Below are 16,455 nucleotides of genomic sequence, written 5' to 3' on the forward strand. Positions count from 1 at the left end.
CCGGCAGAGCCTGTTTACCTGGAGGAGACTTCAAGTCGTTCAGGGACAAGGCTGGGGTTTGTGGGGAGAAGGGAAGGTCTTCGCAGGGTTGCTGGAGAAGCCTTCGGCTCAGGAAAAGTCTGTGTTGATTAGCGCCCTCATGGTTTTTAGCGCCCGCCCCTCGCCCCCAGCAGGAGAGCTCTGCTGTGGAAGAATAATGCCCCAGAGCTGAGAAACTTGCCTCTTTGCCGCCCTCCATTTTGTAAAAAAACAGAAAACAACCGGGAAGATGTGTCTGGCCCGATAATGATAACGATGGAATTAATGCTGAGCTGAGGGGACCCGCTTTCTGCTTTGCCTCAGGCCGTCAGCTTTTCCTGTAGTCATTAATCCTTGGGAAGTGCTTAAGTGGAGGCCATGAATTAGCTCCCCTGGCCTCACTGAAGCCACCAAACTAGGATCGTGGCCCTGTGTTTTGCCCCTGGAGTTGGTGGTTGTCTGGACCCTGGGCCCAGTGACTGCCGAAGGCCTGTGTCTGCTCTAAGTTCTGTGACCCCTGTGGGCCTGGGTCTGCCACAGGCCTGCGTTCACCAGGGGCCTGGGTCTCTTTGAGTCTTTGGTATAGGCCCTGCAATCACCATGAGCTTCTGGAGGGGAAAGGAATCACTAGGGGGGGGGGGGGGGGGCATTGCTTTTTTAAAGGCAGAAGTGAGTTTAAAAGGGATTTTTAAAAGCTTTGGGAAGACCATGAAAAATTGTCCCATAATAAAATGCTTCAGCAAGAAGAGAGAAGGACAGGGGCGCCTGGGTGGCTCTCGGTAGGTTGAGCCTCTGACTTCGGCTCAGGTCATGATCTTGCTGTTCATGAGTTCGAGCCCCTCATCGGGCTCGCTGCTGTCAGCCTGTCAGCGCAGAGCCCGCTTCAAATCCTCTGTCCCCCTCTCTCTGCCCCTCCCCCGCTGGCACGCTCCCAAAAGTAAATAAATATTAAAAAAAAAAAAAAAGGAAGAAGGGGCGCCTGGGTGGCTCCATCGGTTGAGTGTGTGACTTCAGCTCAGGTCATGATCTCGCAGTCCGTGAGTTCGAGCCCCGCATCGGACTGTGTGCTGACGGCTCAGAGCCTGGAGCCTGCTTTGGATTCTGTGTCTCCCCCTCTGCTCCTCCCCCGCTCATGCTCTGTCTCTCTCTCTCTGTCAAAAATAAAATAAACGTTAAAAAAAATTGTTTTTTTAATTAAAAAAAGAAGAAGAAGAAGAGAGAAGGATACATTTTGTCTTTTGAAAAATCAGTTCTTTGAGGACCTCCGAATGCGACTATATTTGGAGCTAGGGGCCTTTAAAGGGCTGATGAAGTTCAGATGAGGCCCTTAGCGTTGGCCCCAATCCAATATGACCAGTGTCCTTAGAAGAGGAGGAAATTTGGACACAGACAGGTACAGAGGGAGGACCCCTTGAGGACACAGTGGGAAGGCAGCCATCTGCAAGCCAAGGAGAAAGGCTTCAGAAGAAGTCAACTCTGCCAACACCTTGATCTTGGACTTCTATCTTCTGGAGCTTTGAGAGGGTACATTACAAGGATTGACTTTCAAGATGGCTCTGTCACATGACTGGCAAGGTGGCACTGGGTGTTGGCTAGCAGCTCAGCTGGGGCCGTGGTCTGGGAGCCTTGGTTCCTCTCCGTAAGGTGCTTGAATTTCTTCACAGCGCGATAGCTGCGTTCCCAGAGCGAATGTCCCAAGAAAGAAGGCAAGAATCCCTTACATATTTACGACCTAGCCTCAGAAGTCCTAGAGCATCACTTCTGCCACACTCTGTTGGTCAAGGCAGTAACAAAAGCCCACCCTGGTTCAAGGTTGAGGGTCACAGACTTCACCTATCGACACAAGAGTGGCAAGGATCTAGAAAAGCACATAGGACAGGAGGTATTGTTGTGGCTATCTTTGGAAAATACCTCCTGCTGCAACGGAGTTTGGTATTAGTCAGAGAAGGGCTGAGTCTAGAATTGATGAAACTAAGCTCAAACTATACATCTATAAAGAGAAGTAAGTTCTCATAATTCCTGATGCTCCTGGGACCCCTATCCTTGACTCTGTTTCTCTGGTGTAGGTGATTCTTTTTCCCTGAATATACTCCTCCAAATGCATCAGTATTACTGTGGTTTGACCATGCAAAAGGTGGACTCCCCATTCCATCAGTTAGGATGCCCGACTGCAAACAAAAGTCCCAGTCGATGGCACGGGGAGGGGGAGTGTTGGTCTTAAAGGCGTAAAAGCCTTTTAAACTAACTGGAGGAGTGAATTCCTAATGGCAGAAGGTCGGGCATCAGGCCCGGGGAGCACATGAGCATATGAGAACTTCAGAGCCACACCCCGAACTCACAAGGCCCACCCTGCTTATCCTGAATATGTGGATTCCCCAGTGTTCTCAGCTCTTCAGATCTATTCTGCTAGGATCTTGCTGCTCAGAAATCAGAGAAGTTATGGAGCCTGTGCAAAGAGTTCTCTCTCCCCCATAGAAGAGTCTGGGATCTCAGTAGGGGATTTCCAGAGGCTGAAGGGGTAGCCGTTCTTCCTCCAAGAACCATTTCTTAGAATAACCACCTCCCTGCCCACACCCCATTGTGTAGCAACCCTGCAGTTTGGGTGGGTTTGAACTCATCCCTACCTCAAGGGGTTAAGCCAATCACAGCGATTCCATCTCTCTTGTCATTAGCCGGTGATGATAATATCAAAGAGACTCTCCAGACTCTTGAGGGAAGGAAATGCTTTTTTGTCTTTCCTTGGATGTGACTGAGGAAGCATGCAGCCCTAGTTTCTGTCAGCGACCATCTAAGGGAGGTCAACCTGAGCATAGAACCAATTCTTAGAGAAGGGCAAAACTGAGAGAGGTACAGGGAAATGAGCCAGAACCTCAAGAGAATCATGCCTGAAACCCAGAAGACTTTTTAAAAAAATTTTGTTATTAAAAATTTTTTTTCATGTTTATTCATTGTTGAGAGACGGAGAGACAGAGCATGAGTGGGTAGGGGCAGAGAGAGAGGGAGACACAGAATCCGAAACAGGCTCCAGGCTCCGCGGTGTCAGCACAGAGCCCGACACGGGGCTCAAACCCACGAGCTGTGAGATCATGGCCCGAGCCGAAGTCGGACGCCCAACCGACTGAGCCACCCAGGCGCCCCAGTAGACTTGTAAATTATGTGAACCAATCAATCTCTCTTACGGTTCAAGCCAGTTTGAATGAGTTTTTATATAATTTCCAAGTCCTTTAACTGAGGCAAATTCAGGAAAACTGCACGATGTAAGATCAACACACGAAAATCAGTTGTATTTCTGTATACAAATTGTGAACAATCCAAAAAAGAAATTAAGAAAACAATGACATTTATGATAGTATAAAAAAGAATAAAATACTTAAAAATAGGTTTAACCAGGGGCACCTGCGTGGCTCAATCGGTTAAGTGTCCAACATCAGCTCAGGTCATGATCTTGCAGTCTGTGAGTTCAAGCCCCAGGTTGGGCTCTGTGCTGACAGCTCAGAGCCTGGAGCCTGCTTCGGATTCTGTGTCTCCCTCTCTATCTCTGCCCCTCCCCGCTCACACTCTCTTTCTCTCTCAAAAATAAATAAACATTAAAAAAAAAAAAGAGATTTAACCAAAGAGGCGCAAGATTTGTATACTACAAAACAAATGGAAAGGCATCCCATATTCAAGGCTTGGAGGACTTAATATCGTTAAAATCGGGCTGCCTGGGTGGCTCAGTCGGTTAAGCATCCGACTCTTGATTTTGGCTCAGGTCATGATCTCACAGTTTGCCAGATCAAGCCCTGCATCAGGCTCTGTGCTGCCAGTGCAGGGCCTGTTTGGGATCCTCTCTCCCTCTCTTTTTGCCCCCTCTCACCCCTCCACTTTCTCAAAATAAATAAATAAATTTTAAATATAACTATATATATATGGCAATGCTCTCCAAAGCAGTCTACAGACTCAATACAATCTTTATCAACATCCCCGATGTCCTTTTTCCAAACTGAAAAAGCAGATGCTGAAATTTGTGTGGAATTGCAAGGGACCCCAAATAGCCCAAATGATCTTGAAAAAGAAGAACAGGGATGCCTGGGTGGCTCAGTCGGTTAAGCATCCAGCTCTTGGTTTCAGCTCAGGTCATGATCTCATGGTTTGTGAGTCAGCCCTGCATCAGGCTCTGTGCTGACCAGTGCAGAGCCTGCTTGGGATTCTCTCTCTCTCCCTCTCTCTCTGCCCTGTCCCCACATTCTCTTGCTCTCTCTCTTTGTCTTTCTCAAAAATAAAAAAGACAGAAAGAAAGAAAAAGAAAGAAAGAAAGAAAGAAAGAAAGGAAGAAAGAAAGAAAGAAAGAAAGGAAGAGAGAGAGAGAAAGAAAGGAAGGAAGGAAGAAAGAGGAGAACAAAGTTGGGGGACCCACACTTTGCAATTTCAAAACTTACTATAAAGCTATAGTAATCAAAACAATATAATATAGGCATAAGAATAGACATATGGATCAATAGAATAGAATCGGGAGTCTGGAAACAAACCCACGCATCTATGGTCAATTGATTTTTGACAAAGGTGCCAAGGCCACTTGATAGGAAATGAATAGTCTCTTCAACAAATGGTGCTGGGACAGCTGGATAGGCACACACACACACACAAAATGAAGCTGAGGGGCGCCTGGGTGGCTCAGTCAGTTAAGTGTCCGACTCTTGATTCTGGCTCAGGTCACGATCTCACGGGGCCCTGTCGGGCTCTGTGCTGATCGTGGAGCCTGCTTGGGATTCTTTCTCTCTCCTTCTCTCTCTGCCCCTGCCCTGCTCGATTTCTTTCTCTCTCTCGAAATAAATAAATAAACGTTAAAAAAAAATGAAGTTGAATCCCTCCTTCAGACCATACACAAAAATTAATTAAAAACGGATCAAAGACTTAAATCCTGAGTCATCTACGCCAACATGTCAAGGCACAGTCTACTTGCCTTTACTCACTCCTTATCCTGACCATTTGCCCTTTAGATTTCCCTGAAAAGAGGGGGTTTGAAAAGCCAGTACTCCACAAGGCTGGCACACCAACTCCTTTCATATCTTACAGCACTGGAATAACATTTTATTTATTGCCATTGTTTAAAAAAAATTTTTTTTTTAAATCACAGTCTTTGAAAAGGGATTTTATTAAGAATCTCATTATGATGTCCCTTGCCCTCATCCCACATCAGATTAACACAGCCTTTGTGGACTGAGGCTGTGGGCGACGGGCCATCTTCTCAGCAGGGCTGTGCTAATCTTCACCGCTAATCCACATACCTGCTAAACCTCAGCAAGCCCAAAGAAAAGATTTCTGCAGCGAGGCACTTAAAGAGAGGTTCGGGCTTCCAGGAACTCCTTCCCATGGCTCAACTCTCAGCAGGGCCCTTATCAGAATGTGCCGGGTGAGATCATCACCATTTAAAACTAAACTGCCCACGTCAAACTAAGTGAACAACAACACCACGAGTGTGGCCTGGCCCTCTGCTCGTGCTCCTCATTTGCTTGAAATATGTGGGCGTTTGCTCGTCCCATGAATCAGGGGCCCCCGTGTCTGATCCAGGCGGCGGGCAAAACGTGGGCAAAGACAACTGGCTCTGCACGTGCAAAAGAAGGCAGCCGGACTCCTACCTCCCAGCAGGTACAGAAGTTAACTCGAAGTGAAAAAAGTTCCACGAGGCCAAAGAAACCTTCGGTAGGAGAGTCAGGACCCTCAACGGGCACCAAGTGCCAGAAGTCCCAGGCTCACACAGCTGCCTGAGGCCTGGCAGAGGGAGCTGGGCAAAACCCGTGGTCCTCCCCACCAAATAGGACTCTCCGGCGTGGTCTTCCACCCAGCCACGTGGACCCTTCTACAAACGTTCCATACATTTCCACACCGCCTGGACTTCGTTCTGGCTTGTCTCTCTGTTTTAAACACCAGGCTCAAATTCAAGACCAAGTGAAGGGGCGCCTGGGTGGCTCAGTCAGTTAAGCGTCCGACTTCAGCTCAGGTCATGGTCTCATGGCTCATGAGTTCGAGCCCCGTGTCGGGCTCTGCACTGACAATGCAGAGCCTGCTTCAGATTCTGTCTCTCCCTCTCTGTCTGCCCCTTCTCCTCCTCAAGAATAAATGAACGTTAAAACACGCACACACACGCACACACACACACACACACACAAGTTAAAATTTCTACCTCTTCTTCCATGAATCTGATTAAGATGTCCTCATCAGAAATCCTTGCTCCGCTCCCAGGCCCCATATGGCATTTTCCTTCTAGCTCTGGTGTGGCTCTGTACCTACCATTGCCCTCTGTCTTCCGGGCTGGTCTTAAGTTCAAAAATATTGGCACATTGTCTCCATACACCATGTAAACGTTTTAGAAATTCCAGTATTTCAGCATCGAAACTACATCTCTCACATTATTTCTCATAATTGGAAGTGACCCTGTAATCTTCTATTTGGGCCCCACTCCCCATTTTTGGCTTGTAAAGTACGATCACTGTGGTTAGGCCACTTATTTCATCCTGCTTTGATTATAATTATACACTTCTTTGTCTCCTCACTAGATTGTGACCTCCTTAGAGAGACATACTGTATTGATTAGGATTAAATGTGGCTCAAAGCAACAGAGACTCAAAATTGCAGTAGCTTCAATGTGATAGAGGTTTCTTTCTCATTTGTGAAGGTCCAGAGGTCGGCAGTTCATCATGGGAATGGCTACTGTCCTAAGAAGACCTCAGGGACCGAGGCTTCTTCCGGTTTACCATTCCACCATTCCTAAGGTGAAACCCTGTACTCATGGCCCAGAATGGTGGCTAGAGCTCCAGTCATTACATCTACCTTCCAGGCAGCAAGAGATGAAGAATAAAAAGAGAAATGGTCAAATAGCAACTATCTGTTTACAAAGGCTGCTGGAGGGGTGCCTGGGTGGCTCAGTGAGTTAAGCATCCAACTTTGGCTCAGGTCATGACCTCGCGGTTCATGATGTCGAGCCCCGCATCGGGCTCAGTGCTGACAGCTCAGAGCCTGGAGCCTGCTTCAGATTCCGTGACTCCCTCTGTCTTTCCCCCTTCCCCTTTCTCTCTCTCTCTCTCTCTGTCTCAAAAATAAACATTAACAAAAAATTAAGATAAAATAAAATAGAATAAAAGGGTTCTTGGAAGCAGCCATGTGATGCTTTCACTTATAGCCCAATAGCCTAATTTTAATCATGCAGCCATACCTACCTGCAAAGGAGGCTGGGAAATGTAGTGCCTAGCTTAAAGTCAGAGTTTGATTACCATGTTAGAAGAAGAGGCAGTATATTGGGGAATAGTCTCTGCCAGAGACGGTCTCGTGCATCTCAATATTCTTCTTTTTTTTCATTTTTTTTAACGTTTATTCATTTTTCAGAGAGAGAGAGAGGGAGTGCGAGTGGGGGCGGGGCAGAGAGAGAGGGAGACACAGAATCTGAAACAGGCTCCAGGCTCTGAGCTGTCAGCACAGGGCCCGACGCGAGGCTCGAACCCACGAACCGTGAGATCATGACCTGAGCCAAAGTCGGCCGCTCAACCGACTGAACCACCCAGGCTCCCCAGCATCTCAATATTCTAAATGACCCCAGCATAATGCCTGACGCGGAGCATCAAGGAATGAGAGATAGGCTAGCATACGATTGCAGAGTTCATTAAAATATCCAAAGTGTCTTTCAACAACATCATTATCTCACTTGATTTCTACAAGGAGAAAAGGCTCTCCTAACCAAACTAATACTGTAAATACGATCATAGCGGAATGAAGGCTTTTAAAAGTCATAAGCACACTGTATGCAAACGAAATCACTATTAATTATAAATGAGACTTAGCTGGTCAGCAAGACAGGTTCCTCAGCTGGCGACTACACCTGAACATGAAATTCAAAACAAACAAAAGCTCTTATTCAACCGGCCACTTCCTAAACCTACCGAAATAAGTACAATTTGCAGTATTGAATATCCAACTTTTTTTTTTAGTTTAGTCATTGATTTACAGAGAGAGTGCACGAGCAGAGGAGGGGCAGAGAGAGAGGGACAGAGAGAGAATCCCCGGCAGGCTCCTTGCTGTCAGCTGTCAGCACAGAGCCTGACACAGGGCTCTAGCTCACAAACTGTGAGATTGTAACCTGAGCCCAGATCAGGAGTCAGACGCTTAACCGACTGAGCCACCCGGCGCCCCCTGAATATCAAACTTTCTACTGTTTATACATTTCCTCAATTTTCAGAGCATCCAAAGTGTTTTGACTATCTGTTTCTCATCGGAACGAGGAACTTGGTATCTAGAGCTCTCTTAAAGAGTCCCCCAGGGGGGCGCCTGGGTGGCTCAGTCGGTTGAGCGTCCGACTTCAGCTCAGGTCACGATCTCGCGGTCCGCGAGTTCGAGCCCCGCGTCGGGCTCTGGGCTGATGGCTCAAAGCCTGGAGCCTGCTTCCGATTCTGTGTCTCCCTCTCTCTCTGCCCCTCCCCCGTTCATGCTGTGTCTCTCTCTGTCTCAAAAATAAATAAACGTTAAAAAAAAAAAATTAAAAAAAAAAAAAAGAGTCCCCTAGGGGCGCCTGGGTGGCTCAGTCGGTTGAGCGACCTACTTCAGCTCAGGTCATGGTCTCATGGCTCGGGTTCGAACCCCGCATCGGGTTCTGTGCTGATGGCTCAGAGCCTGGAGCCTGCTTCGGATTCCGTGTCTCCCTCTGCCCCTGTCTGCCCCTCCCTTACTCACGCTCTGTCTGTCTCTCTCTCTCAAAAATAAATAAACATTAAGAAAAACTAAAAACAAAGAAGAGTCCCCAAATTCTTTGATACCCCTCCCGTCAAGATTTGGGGTCTGAACGGGCTGGTGACTCCTTCAACCAGGAGGGTATGGCACCTGTGACAGTGTGTGACTTCTGTGCTAGGTCAGAAAGGTCCGTGTGGCTTCTACCTGGGTCTCTTGGGACAGTTGCTGGGGGGAAAACCAGTTGCCACATAAGATGTCCAACCACCCCAAGACCGCCATGCTGGGGTCGCACTCCAGGTGACAGCTTGTCCCTGCCCCGGCTCCCGACGTGTGAGCAAAGACCTGCCTCGAGGTGGTCTCGGTACATACAACGAGGAGCGAAAGGATGGCCTGGCTGAGCCCTGCGCCAATTCTTGACCCACAGATCTGTGAGCTTAATAAAATGGGTATTGTTTCGTGCCACACGCTCGGGGGTGGCTAACGTAGCGGGTAATGTCGTTAAGTGGGCACACGGCACTCACACACACGAGGACTTGCGTTTAAATCCTTGCTCTGCCCCGTGCTAGCAGGCGTGACCCAGGCCGAGTTGACTGATCTCTCGGGACCTTAGTCCCCCAAGTGGGGACGATGTTACATCTTTCCCAGCACTGGCGCCAGGATGTGGTGACCTGACCCCGCAAAGCGCCTGGCACGCGGCAGGTGCCCTGTAAGGTCCCGTCCTGGGTTTTCAATGAATGTCAAACATTCATGAGTCTCCATTTTGCTCCAGAACACATGCTCTTTGGCTTGCTCCAGGATGGCCCCATTCAAGTGCTAAGATTTGGCTGAAAGGCCGCAGACGCTATTAAAGGAGACTGGATCATTCGATTCGTGGCAGCCTGTCCTCACAGCCTCACGACCCCCTAATCTTCGCGCTGGCAGGCCGCCCTCGCTGAGCCACGGTGGACGTCAGTGGCGGTAAACCCTGGGCCACGTGTGGTTCGGCTCTGATCTGGTAAACACAAGTCTTGCCAAACCTGAAACTCAAGTCATGGGTGAGCGGTGAGCTCTGGGTCACGTTCTGGTTTTCCTCATCCAACAACTATAATCACGTAGGTTGTTAAAGGCGTAGATATATATATATATATTTTTTTTTTGGAAGCAACTTTGGAAGGGGCTGAACCAGCGGAACAGTTTACTGTAATGTAGTTTCCTCCCTCTAATCCCCCCATCCCCTTCCCCACCCCCACCCCTAGAAAAATCCCAACACTGCAGAGGCTACAAAGGACCCTGTTGCCTAGCAACAAGGGTGAAGCTAATCAACACAGCTCTGAATATTAATATTTTTCCAAAACACGACTTATCCTGAAATTGTGTGGCAAATACGAGGCCTTCCTCTCAATATAAACAGTCATTTAAAAAAAAAAAAGCCATCTATAATTAATTTCGTGATGTGTGCTCATTTCCCTCACTGGTGGATTAGCCTTGTTAAATAATAGTGGTAACACCACCAACACTAAATTTTGTAATTCTGCCAGCCTCGGAAGTCACGATGGGGTGAATGGTGTTTTAAGCTCATTCTCAAGCTGGAGAAATGGACATACGGAGGTTAAGTGATTTGTGGCAGAATCCGAACGAACGTACAGGCTTTCTGAATCCAAACCCAGGGACCTTGGCCCTAAATCGTGTGGCTTTCCTCTTATTCGATGATCTGTCTGTAACTCTTGGTGGCGCCTTTGGTGATTCAACCACTCTGGACCTCGGTCTCCTCTTCTGTGAGCTCAGGATAGTGAGGAGGTTGGATTGGATCAGCCCTCATGCCCTTGCAGCTCCAATATTTCTAATCCAGTCCAGAAGATGGCCGGAATAAATCTACAGGCCCTCTGTGGTTTAGAGGGTCTGGGGGATGTATTCTTTTTTTTTTTTTTTTTTTTAACGTTTATTTATTTTTGAGACAGAGAGACAGAGCATGAACAGGGGAGGGGCAGAGAGAGAGGGAGACACAGAATCCAAAACAGGCTCCAGGCTCTGAGCTGTCAGCACAGAGCCCGATGCGGGGCTCGAACCCATGGACCGCGAGATCATGACCTGAGCCGAAGTCGGACGCTCAACCGACCGAGCCACCCAGGCGCCCCTGGGGGATGTATTCTTAAAAGTAAGCACGGAGGGCAAGACAGGGAAGGGAAGGAACAGAAAAGATATGGCTGATGAGGGAAACAAGGCCTTCTAGAGAAACAAGAGCTGGATGTGAGGGAGGAAGAGTAGAAAAAAACCTACGAGGAAGATGGGAAGCTAAGGGCTGGGCTGCCAGCTGTCAGCAGGGGGCAGAGGTGACACCTCAGAGCCACACCCCGGAGCCCCGATGTGCGTGAGAAGCCTGCTGGGATGGTTCACTGCCCTCTGGGCCAAGGAGCCCCTGTTTGCTCAGAGATTAAAAAGGGGGTGTCTTAGGAGCAGCCCTCCCTTTGAGTTTAGTCAGGTTTGAGTCTTGTAGTTCTGAGGCAGCTCAGCCCTCACAGACTTTGCCGGAACTCGGAGTCAGTTGGGGAAGGGGTGAAGCTGAACTAAGCACCGTCTTTAGGCTCTTTTTTCTCCCCCGGCTCTACTTCCGGGAAAACTTGGTTGTCAGACGGGCGCTTCCCCGGGGGAGGCCTCGTACAGCTGTGGAACTTTCTTCGTCCTGACAGTTTGGGCGCTTTCAGTCCAAGCGTGTGTTGGCAGGGAGGGGTCTGTCCTTGGGGCCGCTGCCCAGCGCTGAACCAACTGCTGTGACCGAGAGCATGGGGTCTTCTGATGGGTCACGCATGGGCCACAAGCCCTCCCGTAGAGGGCTGACAGATAAAATACGGGATGCCCAGTTACATTCAACTTTCAGGTAAACCGTGAATAGTTTTTCAGTCTACGTATGTTGCAAATAGGGCACGGGGCATACCTATCCTATCAAGATTGTTCACTGTTCATCTGAAATTCAAATTTAACTACGTGTCCTCTGTTGTTCTTTGTTAGATCCGGTAACCCTCCTCTCACGTGCCCTGGGGAGGGGTGCGGGGCAAGGGGGCAGGTCAACCCAGCCTGAACCTCTTGCACATCCCTGATGTGAAGAGAATTGTAGTTGCTTAAGGCTTGTGGGCTCCCGAGAGGGCAGTGGAGGCCAGGCCACCCCGGCGGAGCAGAGCGGACTGGGTCAGGGAGGCCCTGGGACCCTTGCCAGCTCCATGGACCCTGGCTCGAACCTGTCTGCTTTGCTGAGCATGAGTCAACACCCCGGGGAGGCACCTGTCTTCCATTAGGGGGAAAGTGACTGTCTGAGTCTGCTCAGGCCGTCACAGGCTGGGTGGCTTAAGCCACAAAAATTTGTTTCTCATAGCTCTGGAGGCTGGAAGTCTAAGATCAAGATGCCAGCAAGGTCGATGTCCGGTAAAGGTTCTCACCTTGGCCTTCTTGCTGTGTCCACACTTGCCTTTCCTGGGTGCTTGCATGGACAGAGGGGGGTAGGGAAGGGAAGGAGGGGGAGGGGAAAGTGGGGGTAGGGAGAGAGAAACTTTCCCCTTCTTATAAGGCCACCAATCTTATCAGATTAGGACGTCACCCTTATGACTTCACTTAGCCTTAATTACCTCGTCATGGGCCCTGTCTCCAAATACAGTCACATTGGGGGTTAGGGCTTCAACATATACATTTTGGAGAGACACAATTCAGTTCGGAGCAGCAACAAAGTTCCAGCACGGAGGACTGGGTGGTTTTTTAAATGAGGGGGACCCAACAGTGCTCCAAACTGTCCCATAAGCTGGGACAGTGCCTGTCCCCTCTGTGAGCCCCTCCCCGCCCCCGCAGTCAGACAGACCCCTTCACAGTCCCCAAACGGGCTTTGGGTATTTCCTCCTTGGCACTGCTGCTCTTGCCTGTAATACCTTCCATTGTTCTCTCTTTGTGGGACGCCTACCTATCATTCAAGGCCCAGCTCAAATCACCCTTCCTCCAAGAAGTCTTCCTTGATTTCTCCCAAACCCAATCAATGTTCACCACTCGTTAAGCATTTATAAGTTACCTTTTCATGTCTACAGATCTTACCCCCAATTAGGCAGTGAGCTCCTTTGAGGTAGGGACCATGTTTCTATTTACAATAATTCCACGATGCCTTGCACAATGTAGACACTTGATCAATATTTGTTGATTGATTTATTGATCAACTGATGGAAAGTTAGCCAGGCATGCACACGGACCATTTCCAGGAAGTTTGCTGCCCTGGATGCAAAAAGAAAGCAAACATTTCTTTTTGATGGCATACAGAATAGCGGTTCTCAATGAATGTGTCCCCATCAGCTGTGAGTGGCCTTGCACAAAATTTGTTATTAACGATAAGATACACAAATGTCAAATCATTTGCTTAAAGAAATTAGACTACATTCAAGGGTATCCCTGTAATAACATCACTCTCACTCACTGGTCTTCCCTTGTGCTTTCTTGAGAGGGAAAGAATGTTCTAGAATGATAGTCATCAAGTCAGCAGTCAGGCATAACCCTGGGTTCACTTTCTGGGGTTGGGTGGGGGAGAGTTGTGTGGGTTGACATTGGCCATCTATGTCCTCCACTGGGAACAAGGACCACGTCCTTGAATTGTGGTCGGAATGGAAGGAGCACATCACAGATTTCAGATTCTCCTTAACTCACTCTCCATGCTGCCTTCTTTCTGGTAACGGTCACTATGTCTCCTTTGGCTTTCAGGGTCGGAGATCTTCTGCCTGAGCGGGAGAATAAGAAAGAACTGAGAAGGAAAAGAAATGCGTAAATAACTCCCGGGGGAACACTAATGCTATTTCGACTTGCAAACTGTTCGAGAACAGCTGAGCTGCCGGTGGAGGCAGATGAACATCACGGTTGGGGGCAGGGGCACTCAGGAACCTCCCCGATGACGGAATGGCAGATACCTGCTGTAGGGACACTCTCCTCCTCCTGCCTGTATGCCTGAGGGCCTGCCACTGTAGCACACACCGGCCAAACCCACAAATGCCAGAATCTTCACCTCTTTTGCCCGAGGACTTGCTCTTGGGGCTGGGGCCTGCTCTGCTCTGCTGAGGCTGAAAGTGAAAGTGACAAGGAATTTACACCCACTAGGACAGCTGGAGTATAAACACCCCAGCACCCTCGCCTCTCGGGTGAGAGAACCGTGGGACGTGTCCTGCGTTGCATCCTAGACAACCCCAGTGGGATTAAGCCCACGCTGCCTGCAGAGGCAACTTGCTTCATCAGGTGCCCTCCATTTTCTGCCCGTCTCATTACCCCTGTCTCATTCCCCCCCAATTCTTCCAGAATCTCCCCCACCTTTCCCCATAAACTTTTTTGCACTCAAGTTGCTTGACTTGGAATCTGCTTCTGGGGGATCCCGAACCAAGACACCTGCCGCGAGGCCTTTCTTTGAAGAGGGACGAGGGCCAACCGTGTGTCCTTTGGAAAGGGCTCTGGAAGCCCTTAGAGCTGCCGGGGGGGCACATCCTATCCACGGACTCCCACCCTGAACCTTCGAAACCCTGCCACCCTTGTTGAAGGTGGGACCTAGGAATCAGTATTTTACTGTAAATTCCCCAGGCCTTTGGATATTCATTCCGGAAGCCACTATCATGACAATGTCAGTGGGACGAAGAGAAAACCCCATGTTTGGGTGGGGACGAGCTTTCTCCAAAGCCACAGATTTGGAAAGACAAGACGTGGGTCCGGGTTTCGACCCCACCAGTTCCCAGCCATCGTGTGATCTTGGGCAAAGCACTTTATGGAGCCTTTTTTCCTCACCTGAACCCCGGAGGCCCAAATCCTATCGATCTCACTGGGTCAGCTAGGGATAAAAGGGATGATGTGGGCGGAAGTGACTTGCAAACCGAAAAGGGCTGTCCGGGCTCTGGGTTTCCTCCCAGGGAGCGGCGGGGGGAGGGGGGGGGCAAGGTTGCTCTCGAGCGCAAACCGATACCTGTGCAACGCTGGTGTGGAGCACAGCCCTCGTTCAGTGTCAGAAAGGGGACAAGCCACTGCCCCAATTGCCTTCTGTGCTGTGCATTTTGGCTTTTCTTCACCTCATTTCACCCCGCCACTCCTCATCACCCTACCTCACCCCCTGGTCTTTTAATTACTGAGCACGTGGCAAACGATCAGTACTCTGGGCCTGTTAGCATGATGAATGAGCAATTAAAACTACATAAGCAATTACACCAGCTCCAAATGTTCCCCGTTCAGCCCTGGCCGGGCTTCTGTGCTTGGCCGGCTCCTCAGCCAAAGGGCTGGGCCCTTCTGCCGGACAGAGGAGCCCTCTCTGGACCCGCAGTTTCACGAAACCACTGGGCGCCCGGGGCTCGCACCTGTCCTGGGCGCAGCAGCAGAGAAAGCCTGTCCACTGTCGCTCAGTCCCAGCCAACAGGCTGTGCTGACCCTTCAGGAAAAAAAACCCAGTTTGCATTAATTCCAGCCCATTGGCTGAATTGCCTAGCAGAAATAATCTACCAGAAAGCGAGGGGGAATCGTCGGTCACGGTTAAAGTCTTATAAGAAAGTCTCTTCACAAGAGGTACGGTAAAAACATAATAAACATTTTAAGTCTGATCAATGCTGGCGTAAAGGGCGCATATGTGTGTATAATGTCAGGGAGGGACAAGCCCTATTGTCAAGATCTCTGATCTTAGGGGCGCCTGGGTGACTCAGTCAGTTAAGCGTCTGACTTCAGCTCAGGTCGTGATCTCACGATTCGTGGGTTCAAGCCCCGCGTCTAGCTCTCTGCTATCAGCGCAGAGCCTGCTTCGGATCCTCTGTCTCCCTCTCTCTCTACCCCTCCCCTGCGTTCTCGCGCTCTCTCCAAAATAAATAAACATTAAAAAAAAAATCTCTGATCTTAGATTCTGGGGGCTGGTGGGGATAGATGTGGCCACTTGCCAGGGGGTGGCGGTTATAAGGAGTCCACTGATCTTTATTAAAGAAGAGACATCAATAAGGGGAAGCTATGGGGCTGAGCACAGTGGGACAAAGGAGAGGAGTTTTTCTGCATTGAAAGTTTTCAAATGTGTTCCCCTTGCAGCTGAGGTATCCCTTGATAGGGCCAAGTTAAAGGAAAAGGTTTAACAATAAAATGCCACCCTAGGCTGACACCACCCTTCATCACAGACTGACTCCACGGAGCTTTGCTCTTACCCTCTGGAGAGACCTGGCCCCCTCGGCGAGCTTGACTTTGACCTTGAAGATAAACAGCCAACCCTGAACCTGAGGCCCCACCCACACTTGCAGAACCAGACCGCTCAGCAGAGATAGGCAGAGGGGTTCTGCTGGGTCCTGGACAATCCTGGGTTTCCTGCCAGCCTGGGGTCCTCAGGACAAAAGGACTTGCAGCCAGCAGAGTGAAGACAGTGAGACATTTGTCACCATCGGGGCAGAGGTGCACGTCAGTTCTGTTTGGAGGCATATAGGCGGCGGACGGACCGGTCAGATCATTTCTTCCCTCTGTGTACAAGTGGGAGTGCAAACTGTCTTGGACATTTGTTTCTTGGATTTGAACTTAGCTGAGGCAGGCGGGTCTCAGCTTGGATCAAAACAAACCCTGCAACAGATTCAAGTGCAAGTACTTTATTTGGGAGGGAAATGAAACGGAGGAGGGACTACTGCCAATACAAGGTCATTAATCAACTCATTTAGCACCGTGGGCAACTGGGGCTTAGCCCCCCTGGGGAACTCTGGGACCCACAGGAGCGTCTGCTATCCCAACAAGGGGTGAGGCACCCCCTCAGTT

The sequence above is a fragment of the Panthera pardus genome, unplaced genomic scaffold, assembly GCF_024362965.1.
Source record: "Panthera pardus isolate Hobbes unplaced genomic scaffold, ASM2436296v1 HiC_scaffold_27, whole genome shotgun sequence".
NCBI lineage: Eukaryota > Metazoa > Chordata > Mammalia > Carnivora > Felidae > Panthera > Panthera pardus.